The following is a 14,669-nucleotide window of genomic DNA, read 5'->3' on the forward strand; positions in this document are numbered from 1 at the left end:
AATGCGTGGAGTGGACAGAGCAAGCTCTTTTTCCATCTCCCTGTTCTAAAAATCCATTTAATATATGGTCCCCAGATAGGGGACGTATCAGATATTAAACTGATAAGAACAGATACTACACTTGATCTTAGCCAAAAGGCCGAGAAGCGATAACCAGAATTGGTTTGGGCCTCGAGTGGCACCCTGGCCTATGCCGGACACATCTTAGGGAGAGAGAGCGAGAGGGAGACAAACCCACGCCTACACAAGACATTTTGTCACCCAAGCCAACCCTTGAAAAGGCTGCTTTGCAGAGCCAAAACAAGAAGAATGGTGCGTTTTGCAGCCGCCGCCCACTGCAATGAATCTGAATAACTCCTCCTTTAGGGCGCAAGCAACTCCCCTCCCCCTTGCAGTCTTTCCAATTCACGATACAAAAAGACGGACAGGACAGGTTGCCTGACTTTCCGTCACTGCCACCCTTTGCCATCCTTACCCGTAGAAAGCCCTTTCATCATCCCCAAACCCTAATCTTTTCCCTTTCCTTCCCAGCCCCCAAACCCTGCCCTCTGTACCTTTCTCACCACCCGCTTCCCTTCTCCTGTCATCCCCCTACCACCCGGGAAAAAAAGAGATTGCCCCCTCCTTCCACTAGCCCACCCTCCCACCCAAAGAACAACTTCTTCTGCGCAGCTTGTTTTCTAGGCAGCAGCGCTATTGTGATGTCATCGGGGGGCATTGTGACAAGCCGCCAGTGTTCCGTCTCTTCATGTTGTGCACAGTTCAAACGGAAAATACATCAACAGGCAGACTACAGAAAAGCTTACTATCAAAGGTTAGAGGGGGGCTTTCTCAGAGGGCTTTTTACAGTTTTTCTATTCCCAATTAGCCGTTTAAGTGTACTTATTGAAAGTAGTAATTCTTTCATAGGCCGCCCTTTCTTAGTATTTGACGTTCCTTATATTGCGGTATGAGGCTTCGCAGTAGGTTGCAAACATTCATCACCCATGACTGTCCCCAATTGAGCTCAGAAGCTCAATGTCTATCATGACCTCTCTTTTAGAATGTCCAAGAGCAAGCAAACTATTCCTCCAGGAGAGGGCGCCAACAGACTACTAAAGAGATCATCATTACTCAAAGAAAACCCCAAAAACCAATGCATGATAGGAATAAACAGGTAACTTTCTTTGGAGTGGAAGCGGAGAGATCGCACCAGATGCCAATTCTAGATGTTATCACACCTGTGGTCACTGCAGCAGCAGGTGAATCCACTTTGTCCAAAAGGGATCTATTCCATTCAATTGCAAATGATCTAGATAAGACAGAGAACTGCAGCACGGGGACATAGCCGAGTTGGTCAGGTTGAGTGGTGATGAGTTTGCTATTTGGATGAATAAAGAAAGTCAAAAGTGTGAAAGATAAAAAACAAAAGGAGGAAGTGTGAAAAGTGAATGGGCCAAATTGAGGTGCATATGAAGACGTATGCTTTCTTCCAATTCATTAAATCGGGCTAATATGAATCAGGTGAATTGAGTTCTGCTTTTGGAAACTGGGTTAAGAAGGGGTGCACCGTTCCTGGAGGTACTGCAATACCAGGTCAATGCGTGGAGTGGACAGAGCAAGCTCTTTTTCCATCTCCCTGTTCTAAAAATCCATTTAATATATGGTCCCCAGATAGGGGACGTATCAGATATTAAACTGATAAGAACAGATACTACACTTGATCTTAGCCAAAAGGCCGAGAAGCGATAACCAGAATTGGTTTGGGCCTCGAGTGGCACCCTGGCCTATGCCGGACACATCTTAGGGAGAGAGAGCGAGAGGGAGACAAACCCACGCCTACACAAGACATTTTGTCACCCAAGCCAACCCTTGAAAAGGCTGCTTTGCAGAGCCAAAACAAGAAGAATGGTGCGTTTTGCAGCCGCCGCCCACTGCAATGAATCTGAATAACTCCTCCTTTAGGGCGCAAGCAACTCCCCTCCCCCTTGCAGTCTTTCCAATTCACGATACAAAAAGACGGACAGGACAGGTTGCCTGACTTTCCGTCACTGCCACCCTTTGCCATCCTTACCCGTAGAAAGCCCTTTCATCATCCCCAAACCCTAATCTTTTCCCTTTCCTTCCCAGCCCCCAAACCCTGCCCTCTGTACCTTTCTCACCACCCGCTTCCCTTCTCCTGTCATCCCCCTACCACCCGGGAAAAAAAGAGATTGCCCCCTCCTTCCACTAGCCCACCCTCCCACCCAAAGAACAACTTCTTCTGCGCAGCTTGTTTTCTAGGCAGCAGCGCTATTGTGATGTCATCGGGGGGCATTGTGACAAGCCGCCAGTGTTCCGTCTCTTCATGTTGTGCACAGTTCAAACGGAAAATACATCAACAGGCAGACTACAGAAAAGCTTACTATCAAAGGTTAGAGGGGGGCTTTCTCAGAGGGCTTTTTACAGTTTTTCTATTCCCAATTAGCCGTTTAAGTGTACTTATTGAAAGTAGTAATTCTTTCATAGGCCGCCCTTTCTTAGTATTTGACGTTCCTTATATTGCGGTATGAGGCTTCGCAGTAGGTTGCAAACATTCATCACCCATGACTGTCCCCAATTGAGCTCAGAAGCTCAATGTCTATCATGACCTCTCTTTTAGAATGTCCAAGAGCAAGCAAACTATTCCTCCAGGAGAGGGCGCCAACAGACTACTAAAGAGATCATCATTACTCAAAGAAAACCCCAAAAACCAATGCATGATAGGAATAAACAGGTAACTTTCTTTGGAGTGGAAGCGGAGAGATCGCACCAGATGCCAATTCTAGATGTTATCACACCTGTGGTCACTGCAGCAGCAGGTGAATCCACTTTGTCCAAAAGGGATCTATTCCATTCAATTGCAAATGATCTAGATAAGACAGAGAACTGCAGCACGGGGACATAGCCGAGTTGGTCAGGTTGAGTGGTGATGAGTTTGCTATTTGGATGAATAAAGAAAGTCAAAAGTGTGAAAGATAAAAAACAAAAGGAGGAAGTGTGAAAAGTGAATGGGCCAAATTGAGGTGCATATGAAGACGTATGCTTTCTTCCAATTCATTAAATCGGGCTAATATGAATCAGGTGAATTGAGTTCTGCTTTTGGAAACTGGGTTAAGAAGGGGTGCACCGTTCCTGGAGGTACTGCAATACCAGGTCAATGCGTGGAGTGGACAGAGCAAGCTCTTTTTCCATCTCCCTGTTCTAAAAATCCATTTAATATATGGTCCCCAGATAGGGGACGTATCAGATATTAAACTGATAAGAACAGATACTACACTTGATCTTAGCCAAAAGGCCGAGAAGCGATAACCAGAATTGGTTTGGGCCTCGAGTGGCACCCTGGCCTATGCCGGACACATCTTAGGGAGAGAGAGCGAGAGGGAGACAAACCCACGCCTACACAAGACATTTTGTCACCCAAGCCAACCCTTGAAAAGGCTGCTTTGCAGAGCCAAAACAAGAAGAATGGTGCGTTTTGCAGCCGCCGCCCACTGCAATGAATCTGAATAACTCCTCCTTTAGGGCGCAAGCAACTCCCCTCCCCCTTGCAGTCTTTCCAATTCACGATACAAAAAGACGGACAGGACAGGTTGCCTGACTTTCCGTCACTGCCACCCTTTGCCATCCTTACCCGTAGAAAGCCCTTTCATCATCCCCAAACCCTAATCTTTTCCCTTTCCTTCCCAGCCCCCAAACCCTGCCCTCTGTACCTTTCTCACCACCCGCTTCCCTTCTCCTGTCATCCCCCTACCACCCGGGAAAAAAAGAGATTGCCCCCTCCTTCCACTAGCCCACCCTCCCACCCAAAGAACAACTTCTTCTGCGCAGCTTGTTTTCTAGGCAGCAGCGCTATTGTGATGTCATCGGGGGGCATTGTGACAAGCCGCCAGTGTTCCGTCTCTTCATGTTGTGCACAGTTCAAACGGAAAATACATCAACAGGCAGACTACAGAAAAGCTTACTATCAAAGGTTAGAGGGGGGCTTTCTCAGAGGGCTTTTTACAGTTTTTCTATTCCCAATTAGCCGTTTAAGTGTACTTATTGAAAGTAGTAATTCTTTCATAGGCCGCCCTTTCTTAGTATTTGACGTTCCTTATATTGCGGTATGAGGCTTCGCAGTAGGTTGCAAACATTCATCACCCATGACTGTCCCCAATTGAGCTCAGAAGCTCAATGTCTATCATGACCTCTCTTTTAGAATGTCCAAGAGCAAGCAAACTATTCCTCCAGGAGAGGGCGCCAACAGACTACTAAAGAGATCATCATTACTCAAAGAAAACCCCAAAAACCAATGCATGATAGGAATAAACAGGTAACTTTCTTTGGAGTGGAAGCGGAGAGATCGCACCAGATGCCAATTCTAGATGTTATCACACCTGTGGTCACTGCAGCAGCAGGTGAATCCACTTTGTCCAAAAGGGATCTATTCCATTCAATTGCAAATGATCTAGATAAGACAGAGAACTGCAGCACGGGGACATAGCCGAGTTGGTCAGGTTGAGTGGTGATGAGTTTGCTATTTGGATGAATAAAGAAAGTCAAAAGTGTGAAAGATAAAAAACAAAAGGAGGAAGTGTGAAAAGTGAATGGGCCAAATTGAGGTGCATATGAAGACGTATGCTTTCTTCCAATTCATTAAATCGGGCTAATATGAATCAGGTGAATTGAGTTCTGCTTTTGGAAACTGGGTTAAGAAGGGGTGCACCGTTCCTGGAGGTACTGCAATACCAGGTCAATGCGTGGAGTGGACAGAGCAAGCTCTTTTTCCATCTCCCTGTTCTAAAAATCCATTTAATATATGGTCCCCAGATAGGGGACGTATCAGATATTAAACTGATAAGAACAGATACTACACTTGATCTTAGCCAAAAGGCCGAGAAGCGATAACCAGAATTGGTTTGGGCCTCGAGTGGCACCCTGGCCTATGCCGGACACATCTTAGGGAGAGAGAGCGAGAGGGAGACAAACCCACGCCTACACAAGACATTTTGTCACCCAAGCCAACCCTTGAAAAGGCTGCTTTGCAGAGCCAAAACAAGAAGAATGGTGCGTTTTGCAGCCGCCGCCCACTGCAATGAATCTGAATAACTCCTCCTTTAGGGCGCAAGCAACTCCCCTCCCCCTTGCAGTCTTTCCAATTCACGATACAAAAAGACGGACAGGACAGGTTGCCTGACTTTCCGTCACTGCCACCCTTTGCCATCCTTACCCGTAGAAAGCCCTTTCATCATCCCCAAACCCTAATCTTTTCCCTTTCCTTCCCAGCCCCCAAACCCTGCCCTCTGTACCTTTCTCACCACCCGCTTCCCTTCTCCTGTCATCCCCCTACCACCCGGGAAAAAAAGAGATTGCCCCCTCCTTCCACTAGCCCACCCTCCCACCCAAAGAACAACTTCTTCTGCGCAGCTTGTTTTCTAGGCAGCAGCGCTATTGTGATGTCATCGGGGGGCATTGTGACAAGCCGCCAGTGTTCCGTCTCTTCATGTTGTGCACAGTTCAAACGGAAAATACATCAACAGGCAGACTACAGAAAAGCTTACTATCAAAGGTTAGAGGGGGGCTTTCTCAGAGGGCTTTTTACAGTTTTTCTATTCCCAATTAGCCGTTTAAGTGTACTTATTGAAAGTAGTAATTCTTTCATAGGCCGCCCTTTCTTAGTATTTGACGTTCCTTATATTGCGGTATGAGGCTTCGCAGTAGGTTGCAAACATTCATCACCCATGACTGTCCCCAATTGAGCTCAGAAGCTCAATGTCTATCATGACCTCTCTTTTAGAATGTCCAAGAGCAAGCAAACTATTCCTCCAGGAGAGGGCGCCAACAGACTACTAAAGAGATCATCATTACTCAAAGAAAACCCCAAAAACCAATGCATGATAGGAATAAACAGGTAACTTTCTTTGGAGTGGAAGCGGAGAGATCGCACCAGATGCCAATTCTAGATGTTATCACACCTGTGGTCACTGCAGCAGCAGGTGAATCCACTTTGTCCAAAAGGGATCTATTCCATTCAATTGCAAATGATCTAGATAAGACAGAGAACTGCAGCACGGGGACATAGCCGAGTTGGTCAGGTTGAGTGGTGATGAGTTTGCTATTTGGATGAATAAAGAAAGTCAAAAGTGTGAAAGATAAAAAACAAAAGGAGGAAGTGTGAAAAGTGAATGGGCCAAATTGAGGTGCATATGAAGACGTATGCTTTCTTCCAATTCATTAAATCGGGCTAATATGAATCAGGTGAATTGAGTTCTGCTTTTGGAAACTGGGTTAAGAAGGGGTGCACCGTTCCTGGAGGTACTGCAATACCAGGTCAATGCGTGGAGTGGACAGAGCAAGCTCTTTTTCCATCTCCCTGTTCTAAAAATCCATTTAATATATGGTCCCCAGATAGGGGACGTATCAGATATTAAACTGATAAGAACAGATACTACACTTGATCTTAGCCAAAAGGCCGAGAAGCGATAACCAGAATTGGTTTGGGCCTCGAGTGGCACCCTGGCCTATGCCGGACACATCTTAGGGAGAGAGAGCGAGAGGGAGACAAACCCACGCCTACACAAGACATTTTGTCACCCAAGCCAACCCTTGAAAAGGCTGCTTTGCAGAGCCAAAACAAGAAGAATGGTGCGTTTTGCAGCCGCCGCCCACTGCAATGAATCTGAATAACTCCTCCTTTAGGGCGCAAGCAACTCCCCTCCCCCTTGCAGTCTTTCCAATTCACGATACAAAAAGACGGACAGGACAGGTTGCCTGACTTTCCGTCACTGCCACCCTTTGCCATCCTTACCCGTAGAAAGCCCTTTCATCATCCCCAAACCCTAATCTTTTCCCTTTCCTTCCCAGCCCCCAAACCCTGCCCTCTGTACCTTTCTCACCACCCGCTTCCCTTCTCCTGTCATCCCCCTACCACCCGGGAAAAAAAGAGATTGCCCCCTCCTTCCACTAGCCCACCCTCCCACCCAAAGAACAACTTCTTCTGCGCAGCTTGTTTTCTAGGCAGCAGCGCTATTGTGATGTCATCGGGGGGCATTGTGACAAGCCGCCAGTGTTCCGTCTCTTCATGTTGTGCACAGTTCAAACGGAAAATACATCAACAGGCAGACTACAGAAAAGCTTACTATCAAAGGTTAGAGGGGGGCTTTCTCAGAGGGCTTTTTACAGTTTTTCTATTCCCAATTAGCCGTTTAAGTGTACTTATTGAAAGTAGTAATTCTTTCATAGGCCGCCCTTTCTTAGTATTTGACGTTCCTTATATTGCGGTATGAGGCTTCGCAGTAGGTTGCAAACATTCATCACCCATGACTGTCCCCAATTGAGCTCAGAAGCTCAATGTCTATCATGACCTCTCTTTTAGAATGTCCAAGAGCAAGCAAACTATTCCTCCAGGAGAGGGCGCCAACAGACTACTAAAGAGATCATCATTACTCAAAGAAAACCCCAAAAACCAATGCATGATAGGAATAAACAGGTAACTTTCTTTGGAGTGGAAGCGGAGAGATCGCACCAGATGCCAATTCTAGATGTTATCACACCTGTGGTCACTGCAGCAGCAGGTGAATCCACTTTGTCCAAAAGGGATCTATTCCATTCAATTGCAAATGATCTAGATAAGACAGAGAACTGCAGCACGGGGACATAGCCGAGTTGGTCAGGTTGAGTGGTGATGAGTTTGCTATTTGGATGAATAAAGAAAGTCAAAAGTGTGAAAGATAAAAAACAAAAGGAGGAAGTGTGAAAAGTGAATGGGCCAAATTGAGGTGCATATGAAGACGTATGCTTTCTTCCAATTCATTAAATCGGGCTAATATGAATCAGGTGAATTGAGTTCTGCTTTTGGAAACTGGGTTAAGAAGGGGTGCACCGTTCCTGGAGGTACTGCAATACCAGGTCAATGCGTGGAGTGGACAGAGCAAGCTCTTTTTCCATCTCCCTGTTCTAAAAATCCATTTAATATATGGTCCCCAGATAGGGGACGTATCAGATATTAAACTGATAAGAACAGATACTACACTTGATCTTAGCCAAAAGGCCGAGAAGCGATAACCAGAATTGGTTTGGGCCTCGAGTGGCACCCTGGCCTATGCCGGACACATCTTAGGGAGAGAGAGCGAGAGGGAGACAAACCCACGCCTACACAAGACATTTTGTCACCCAAGCCAACCCTTGAAAAGGCTGCTTTGCAGAGCCAAAACAAGAAGAATGGTGCGTTTTGCAGCCGCCGCCCACTGCAATGAATCTGAATAACTCCTCCTTTAGGGCGCAAGCAACTCCCCTCCCCCTTGCAGTCTTTCCAATTCACGATACAAAAAGACGGACAGGACAGGTTGCCTGACTTTCCGTCACTGCCACCCTTTGCCATCCTTACCCGTAGAAAGCCCTTTCATCATCCCCAAACCCTAATCTTTTCCCTTTCCTTCCCAGCCCCCAAACCCTGCCCTCTGTACCTTTCTCACCACCCGCTTCCCTTCTCCTGTCATCCCCCTACCACCCGGGAAAAAAAGAGATTGCCCCCTCCTTCCACTAGCCCACCCTCCCACCCAAAGAACAACTTCTTCTGCGCAGCTTGTTTTCTAGGCAGCAGCGCTATTGTGATGTCATCGGGGGGCATTGTGACAAGCCGCCAGTGTTCCGTCTCTTCATGTTGTGCACAGTTCAAACGGAAAATACATCAACAGGCAGACTACAGAAAAGCTTACTATCAAAGGTTAGAGGGGGGCTTTCTCAGAGGGCTTTTTACAGTTTTTCTATTCCCAATTAGCCGTTTAAGTGTACTTATTGAAAGTAGTAATTCTTTCATAGGCCGCCCTTTCTTAGTATTTGACGTTCCTTATATTGCGGTATGAGGCTTCGCAGTAGGTTGCAAACATTCATCACCCATGACTGTCCCCAATTGAGCTCAGAAGCTCAATGTCTATCATGACCTCTCTTTTAGAATGTCCAAGAGCAAGCAAACTATTCCTCCAGGAGAGGGCGCCAACAGACTACTAAAGAGATCATCATTACTCAAAGAAAACCCCAAAAACCAATGCATGATAGGAATAAACAGGTAACTTTCTTTGGAGTGGAAGCGGAGAGATCGCACCAGATGCCAATTCTAGATGTTATCACACCTGTGGTCACTGCAGCAGCAGGTGAATCCACTTTGTCCAAAAGGGATCTATTCCATTCAATTGCAAATGATCTAGATAAGACAGAGAACTGCAGCACGGGGACATAGCCGAGTTGGTCAGGTTGAGTGGTGATGAGTTTGCTATTTGGATGAATAAAGAAAGTCAAAAGTGTGAAAGATAAAAAACAAAAGGAGGAAGTGTGAAAAGTGAATGGGCCAAATTGAGGTGCATATGAAGACGTATGCTTTCTTCCAATTCATTAAATCGGGCTAATATGAATCAGGTGAATTGAGTTCTGCTTTTGGAAACTGGGTTAAGAAGGGGTGCACCGTTCCTGGAGGTACTGCAATACCAGGTCAATGCGTGGAGTGGACAGAGCAAGCTCTTTTTCCATCTCCCTGTTCTAAAAATCCATTTAATATATGGTCCCCAGATAGGGGACGTATCAGATATTAAACTGATAAGAACAGATACTACACTTGATCTTAGCCAAAAGGCCGAGAAGCGATAACCAGAATTGGTTTGGGCCTCGAGTGGCACCCTGGCCTATGCCGGACACATCTTAGGGAGAGAGAGCGAGAGGGAGACAAACCCACGCCTACACAAGACATTTTGTCACCCAAGCCAACCCTTGAAAAGGCTGCTTTGCAGAGCCAAAACAAGAAGAATGGTGCGTTTTGCAGCCGCCGCCCACTGCAATGAATCTGAATAACTCCTCCTTTAGGGCGCAAGCAACTCCCCTCCCCCTTGCAGTCTTTCCAATTCACGATACAAAAAGACGGACAGGACAGGTTGCCTGACTTTCCGTCACTGCCACCCTTTGCCATCCTTACCCGTAGAAAGCCCTTTCATCATCCCCAAACCCTAATCTTTTCCCTTTCCTTCCCAGCCCCCAAACCCTGCCCTCTGTACCTTTCTCACCACCCGCTTCCCTTCTCCTGTCATCCCCCTACCACCCGGGAAAAAAAGAGATTGCCCCCTCCTTCCACTAGCCCACCCTCCCACCCAAAGAACAACTTCTTCTGCGCAGCTTGTTTTCTAGGCAGCAGCGCTATTGTGATGTCATCGGGGGGCATTGTGACAAGCCGCCAGTGTTCCGTCTCTTCATGTTGTGCACAGTTCAAACGGAAAATACATCAACAGGCAGACTACAGAAAAGCTTACTATCAAAGGTTAGAGGGGGGCTTTCTCAGAGGGCTTTTTACAGTTTTTCTATTCCCAATTAGCCGTTTAAGTGTACTTATTGAAAGTAGTAATTCTTTCATAGGCCGCCCTTTCTTAGTATTTGACGTTCCTTATATTGCGGTATGAGGCTTCGCAGTAGGTTGCAGACATTCATCACCCATGACTGTCCCCAATTGAGCTCAGAAGCTCAATGTCTATCATGACCTCTCTTTTAGAATGTCCAAGAGCAAGCAAACTATTCCTCCAGGAGAGGGCGCCAACAGACTACTAAAGAGATCATCATTACTCAAAGAAAACCCCAAAAACCAATGCATGATAGGAATAAACAGGTAACTTTCTTTGGAGTGGAAGCGGAGAGATCGCACCAGATGCCAATTCTAGATGTTATCACACCTGTGGTCACTGCAGCAGCAGGTGAATCCACTTTGTCCAAAAGGGATCTATTCCATTCAATTGCAAATGATCTAGATAAGACAGAGAACTGCAGCACGGGGACATAGCCGAGTTGGTCAGGTTGAGTGGTGATGAGTTTGCTATTTGGATGAATAAAGAAAGTCAAAAGTGTGAAAGATAAAAAACAAAAGGAGGAAGTGTGAAAAGTGAATGGGCCAAATTGAGGTGCATATGAAGACGTATGCTTTCTTCCAATTCATTAAATCGGGCTAATATGAATCAGGTGAATTGAGTTCTGCTTTTGGAAACTGGGTTAAGAAGGGGTGCACCGTTCCTGGAGGTACTGCAATACCAGGTCAATGCGTGGAGTGGACAGAGCAAGCTCTTTTTCCATCTCCCTGTTCTAAAAATCCATTTAATATATGGTCCCCAGATAGGGGACGTATCAGATATTAAACTGATAAGAACAGATACTACACTTGATCTTAGCCAAAAGGCCGAGAAGCGATAACCAGAATTGGTTTGGGCCTCGAGTGGCACCCTGGCCTATGCCGGACACATCTTAGGGAGAGAGAGCGAGAGGGAGACAAACCCACGCCTACACAAGACATTTTGTCACCCAAGCCAACCCTTGAAAAGGCTGCTTTGCAGAGCCAAAACAAGAAGAATGGTGCGTTTTGCAGCCGCCGCCCACTGCAATGAATCTGAATAACTCCTCCTTTAGGGCGCAAGCAACTCCCCTCCCCCTTGCAGTCTTTCCAATTCACGATACAAAAAGACGGACAGGACAGGTTGCCTGACTTTCCGTCACTGCCACCCTTTGCCATCCTTACCCGTAGAAAGCCCTTTCATCATCCCCAAACCCTAATCTTTTCCCTTTCCTTCCCAGCCCCCAAACCCTGCCCTCTGTACCTTTCTCACCACCCGCTTCCCTTCTCCTGTCATCCCCCTACCACCCGGGAAAAAAAGAGATTGCCCCCTCCTTCCACTAGCCCACCCTCCCACCCAAAGAACAACTTCTTCTGCGCAGCTTGTTTTCTAGGCAGCAGCGCTATTGTGATGTCATCGGGGGGCATTGTGACAAGCCGCCAGTGTTCCGTCTCTTCATGTTGTGCACAGTTCAAACGGAAAATACATCAACAGGCAGACTACAGAAAAGCTTACTATCAAAGGTTAGAGGGGGGCTTTCTCAGAGGGCTTTTTACAGTTTTTCTATTCCCAATTAGCCGTTTAAGTGTACTTATTGAAAGTAGTAATTCTTTCATAGGCCGCCCTTTCTTAGTATTTGACGTTCCTTATATTGCGGTATGAGGCTTCGCAGTAGGTTGCAAACATTCATCACCCATGACTGTCCCCAATTGAGCTCAGAAGCTCAATGTCTATCATGACCTCTCTTTTAGAATGTCCAAGAGCAAGCAAACTATTCCTCCAGGAGAGGGCGCCAACAGACTACTAAAGAGATCATCATTACTCAAAGAAAACCCCAAAAACCAATGCATGATAGGAATAAACAGGTAACTTTCTTTGGAGTGGAAGCGGAGAGATCGCACCAGATGCCAATTCTAGATGTTATCACACCTGTGGTCACTGCAGCAGCAGGTGAATCCACTTTGTCCAAAAGGGATCTATTCCATTCAATTGCAAATGATCTAGATAAGACAGAGAACTGCAGCACGGGGACATAGCCGAGTTGGTCAGGTTGAGTGGTGATGAGTTTGCTATTTGGATGAATAAAGAAAGTCAAAAGTGTGAAAGATAAAAAACAAAAGGAGGAAGTGTGAAAAGTGAATGGGCCAAATTGAGGTGCATATGAAGACGTATGCTTTCTTCCAATTCATTAAATCGGGCTAATATGAATCAGGTGAATTGAGTTCTGCTTTTGGAAACTGGGTTAAGAAGGGGTGCACCGTTCCTGGAGGTACTGCAATACCAGGTCAATGCGTGGAGTGGACAGAGCAAGCTCTTTTTCCATCTCCCTGTTCTAAAAATCCATTTAATATATGGTCCCCAGATAGGGGACGTATCAGATATTAAACTGATAAGAACAGATACTACACTTGATCTTAGCCAAAAGGCCGAGAAGCGATAACCAGAATTGGTTTGGGCCTCGAGTGGCACCCTGGCCTATGCCGGACACATCTTAGGGAGAGAGAGCGAGAGGGAGACAAACCCACGCCTACACAAGACATTTTGTCACCCAAGCCAACCCTTGAAAAGGCTGCTTTGCAGAGCCAAAACAAGAAGAATGGTGCGTTTTGCAGCCGCCGCCCACTGCAATGAATCTGAATAACTCCTCCTTTAGGGCGCAAGCAACTCCCCTCCCCCTTGCAGTCTTTCCAATTCACGATACAAAAAGACGGACAGGACAGGTTGCCTGACTTTCCGTCACTGCCACCCTTTGCCATCCTTACCCGTAGAAAGCCCTTTCATCATCCCCAAACCCTAATCTTTTCCCTTTCCTTCCCAGCCCCCAAACCCTGCCCTCTGTACCTTTCTCACCACCCGCTTCCCTTCTCCTGTCATCCCCCTACCACCCGGGAAAAAAAGAGATTGCCCCCTCCTTCCACTAGCCCACCCTCCCACCCAAAGAACAACTTCTTCTGCGCAGCTTGTTTTCTAGGCAGCAGCGCTATTGTGATGTCATCGGGGGGCATTGTGACAAGCCGCCAGTGTTCCGTCTCTTCATGTTGTGCACAGTTCAAACGGAAAATACATCAACAGGCAGACTACAGAAAAGCTTACTATCAAAGGTTAGAGGGGGGCTTTCTCAGAGGGCTTTTTACAGTTTTTCTATTCCCAATTAGCCGTTTAAGTGTACTTATTGAAAGTAGTAATTCTTTCATAGGCCGCCCTTTCTTAGTATTTGACGTTCCTTATATTGCGGTATGAGGCTTCGCAGTAGGTTGCAGACATTCATCACCCATGACTGTCCCCAATTGAGCTCAGAAGCTCAATGTCTATCATGACCTCTCTTTTAGAATGTCCAAGAGCAAGCAAACTATTCCTCCAGGAGAGGGCGCCAACAGACTACTAAAGAGATCATCATTACTCAAAGAAAACCCCAAAAACCAATGCATGATAGGAATAAACAGGTAACTTTCTTTGGAGTGGAAGCGGAGAGATCGCACCAGATGCCAATTCTAGATGTTATCACACCTGTGGTCACTGCAGCAGCAGGTGAATCCACTTTGTCCAAAAGGGATCTATTCCATTCAATTGCAAATGATCTAGATAAGACAGAGAACTGCAGCACGGGGACATAGCCGAGTTGGTCAGGTTGAGTGGTGATGAGTTTGCTATTTGGATGAATAAAGAAAGTCAAAAGTGTGAAAGATAAAAAACAAAAGGAGGAAGTGTGAAAAGTGAATGGGCCAAATTGAGGTGCATATGAAGACGTATGCTTTCTTCCAATTCATTAAATCGGGCTAATATGAATCAGGTGAATTGAGTTCTGCTTTTGGAAACTGGGTTAAGAAGGGGTGCACCGTTCCTGGAGGTACTGCAATACCAGGTCAATGCGTGGAGTGGACAGAGCAAGCTCTTTTTCCATCTCCCTGTTCTAAAAATCCATTTAATATATGGTCCCCAGATAGGGGACGTATCAGATATTAAACTGATAAGAACAGATACTACACTTGATCTTAGCCAAAAGGCCGAGAAGCGATAACCAGAATTGGTTTGGGCCTCGAGTGGCACCCTGGCCTATGCCGGACACATCTTAGGGAGAGAGAGCGAGAGGGAGACAAACCCACGCCTACACAAGACATTTTGTCACCCAAGCCAACCCTTGAAAAGGCTGCTTTGCAGAGCCAAAACAAGAAGAATGGTGCGTTTTGCAGCCGCCGCCCACTGCAATGAATCTGAATAACTCCTCCTTTAGGGCGCAAGCAACTCCCCTCCCCCTTGCAGTCTTTCCAATTCACGATACAAAAAGACGGACAGGACAGGTTGCCTGACTTTCCGTCACTGCCACCCTTTGCC

General features: G+C 46.4%; 9 non-coding genes and 1 pseudogene across 9 annotated transcripts; all 10 read right to left on the bottom strand.

Annotated features, from left to right (window-relative positions):
* LOC142283808 (U2 spliceosomal RNA) lies at positions 1-151 on the bottom strand (annotated as a pseudogene; the record flags this gene model as incomplete).
* Positions 152-1,538: 1,387 nt separating this feature from the next.
* LOC142283803 (U2 spliceosomal RNA) lies at positions 1,539-1,729 on the bottom strand. Its single transcript, XR_012745397.1, has one exon. It is a non-coding gene; the product is annotated as a U2 spliceosomal RNA (small nuclear RNA).
* A 1,387-nt stretch (positions 1,730-3,116) lies between these two features.
* LOC142283809 (U2 spliceosomal RNA) lies at positions 3,117-3,307 on the bottom strand. Its single transcript, XR_012745402.1, has one exon. It is a non-coding gene; the product is annotated as a U2 spliceosomal RNA (small nuclear RNA).
* Positions 3,308-4,694: 1,387 nt separating this feature from the next.
* Positions 4,695-4,885, bottom strand: LOC142283811 (U2 spliceosomal RNA). Its single transcript, XR_012745403.1, has one exon. It is a non-coding gene; the product is annotated as a U2 spliceosomal RNA (small nuclear RNA).
* A 1,387-nt stretch (positions 4,886-6,272) lies between these two features.
* On the bottom strand, positions 6,273-6,463 carry LOC142283812 (U2 spliceosomal RNA). Its single transcript, XR_012745404.1, has one exon. It is a non-coding gene; the product is annotated as a U2 spliceosomal RNA (small nuclear RNA).
* A 1,387-nt stretch (positions 6,464-7,850) lies between these two features.
* LOC142283813 (U2 spliceosomal RNA) lies at positions 7,851-8,041 on the bottom strand. The gene has a single exon (XR_012745405.1). It is a non-coding gene; the product is annotated as a U2 spliceosomal RNA (small nuclear RNA).
* A 1,387-nt stretch (positions 8,042-9,428) lies between these two features.
* On the bottom strand, positions 9,429-9,619 carry LOC142283804 (U2 spliceosomal RNA). Its single transcript, XR_012745398.1, has one exon. It is a non-coding gene; the product is annotated as a U2 spliceosomal RNA (small nuclear RNA).
* A 1,387-nt stretch (positions 9,620-11,006) lies between these two features.
* Positions 11,007-11,197, bottom strand: LOC142283805 (U2 spliceosomal RNA). Its single transcript, XR_012745399.1, has one exon. It is a non-coding gene; the product is annotated as a U2 spliceosomal RNA (small nuclear RNA).
* Positions 11,198-12,584: 1,387 nt separating this feature from the next.
* Positions 12,585-12,775, bottom strand: LOC142283806 (U2 spliceosomal RNA). The gene has a single exon (XR_012745400.1). It is a non-coding gene; the product is annotated as a U2 spliceosomal RNA (small nuclear RNA).
* A 1,387-nt stretch (positions 12,776-14,162) lies between these two features.
* On the bottom strand, positions 14,163-14,353 carry LOC142283807 (U2 spliceosomal RNA). Its single transcript, XR_012745401.1, has one exon. It is a non-coding gene; the product is annotated as a U2 spliceosomal RNA (small nuclear RNA).
* Positions 14,354-14,669: the final 316 nt, after the last annotated feature.

Source organism: Anomaloglossus baeobatrachus, unplaced genomic scaffold (assembly GCF_048569485.1).
Source record: "Anomaloglossus baeobatrachus isolate aAnoBae1 unplaced genomic scaffold, aAnoBae1.hap1 Scaffold_5483, whole genome shotgun sequence".
Taxonomy (NCBI): Eukaryota; Metazoa; Chordata; class Amphibia; order Anura; family Aromobatidae; genus Anomaloglossus; species Anomaloglossus baeobatrachus.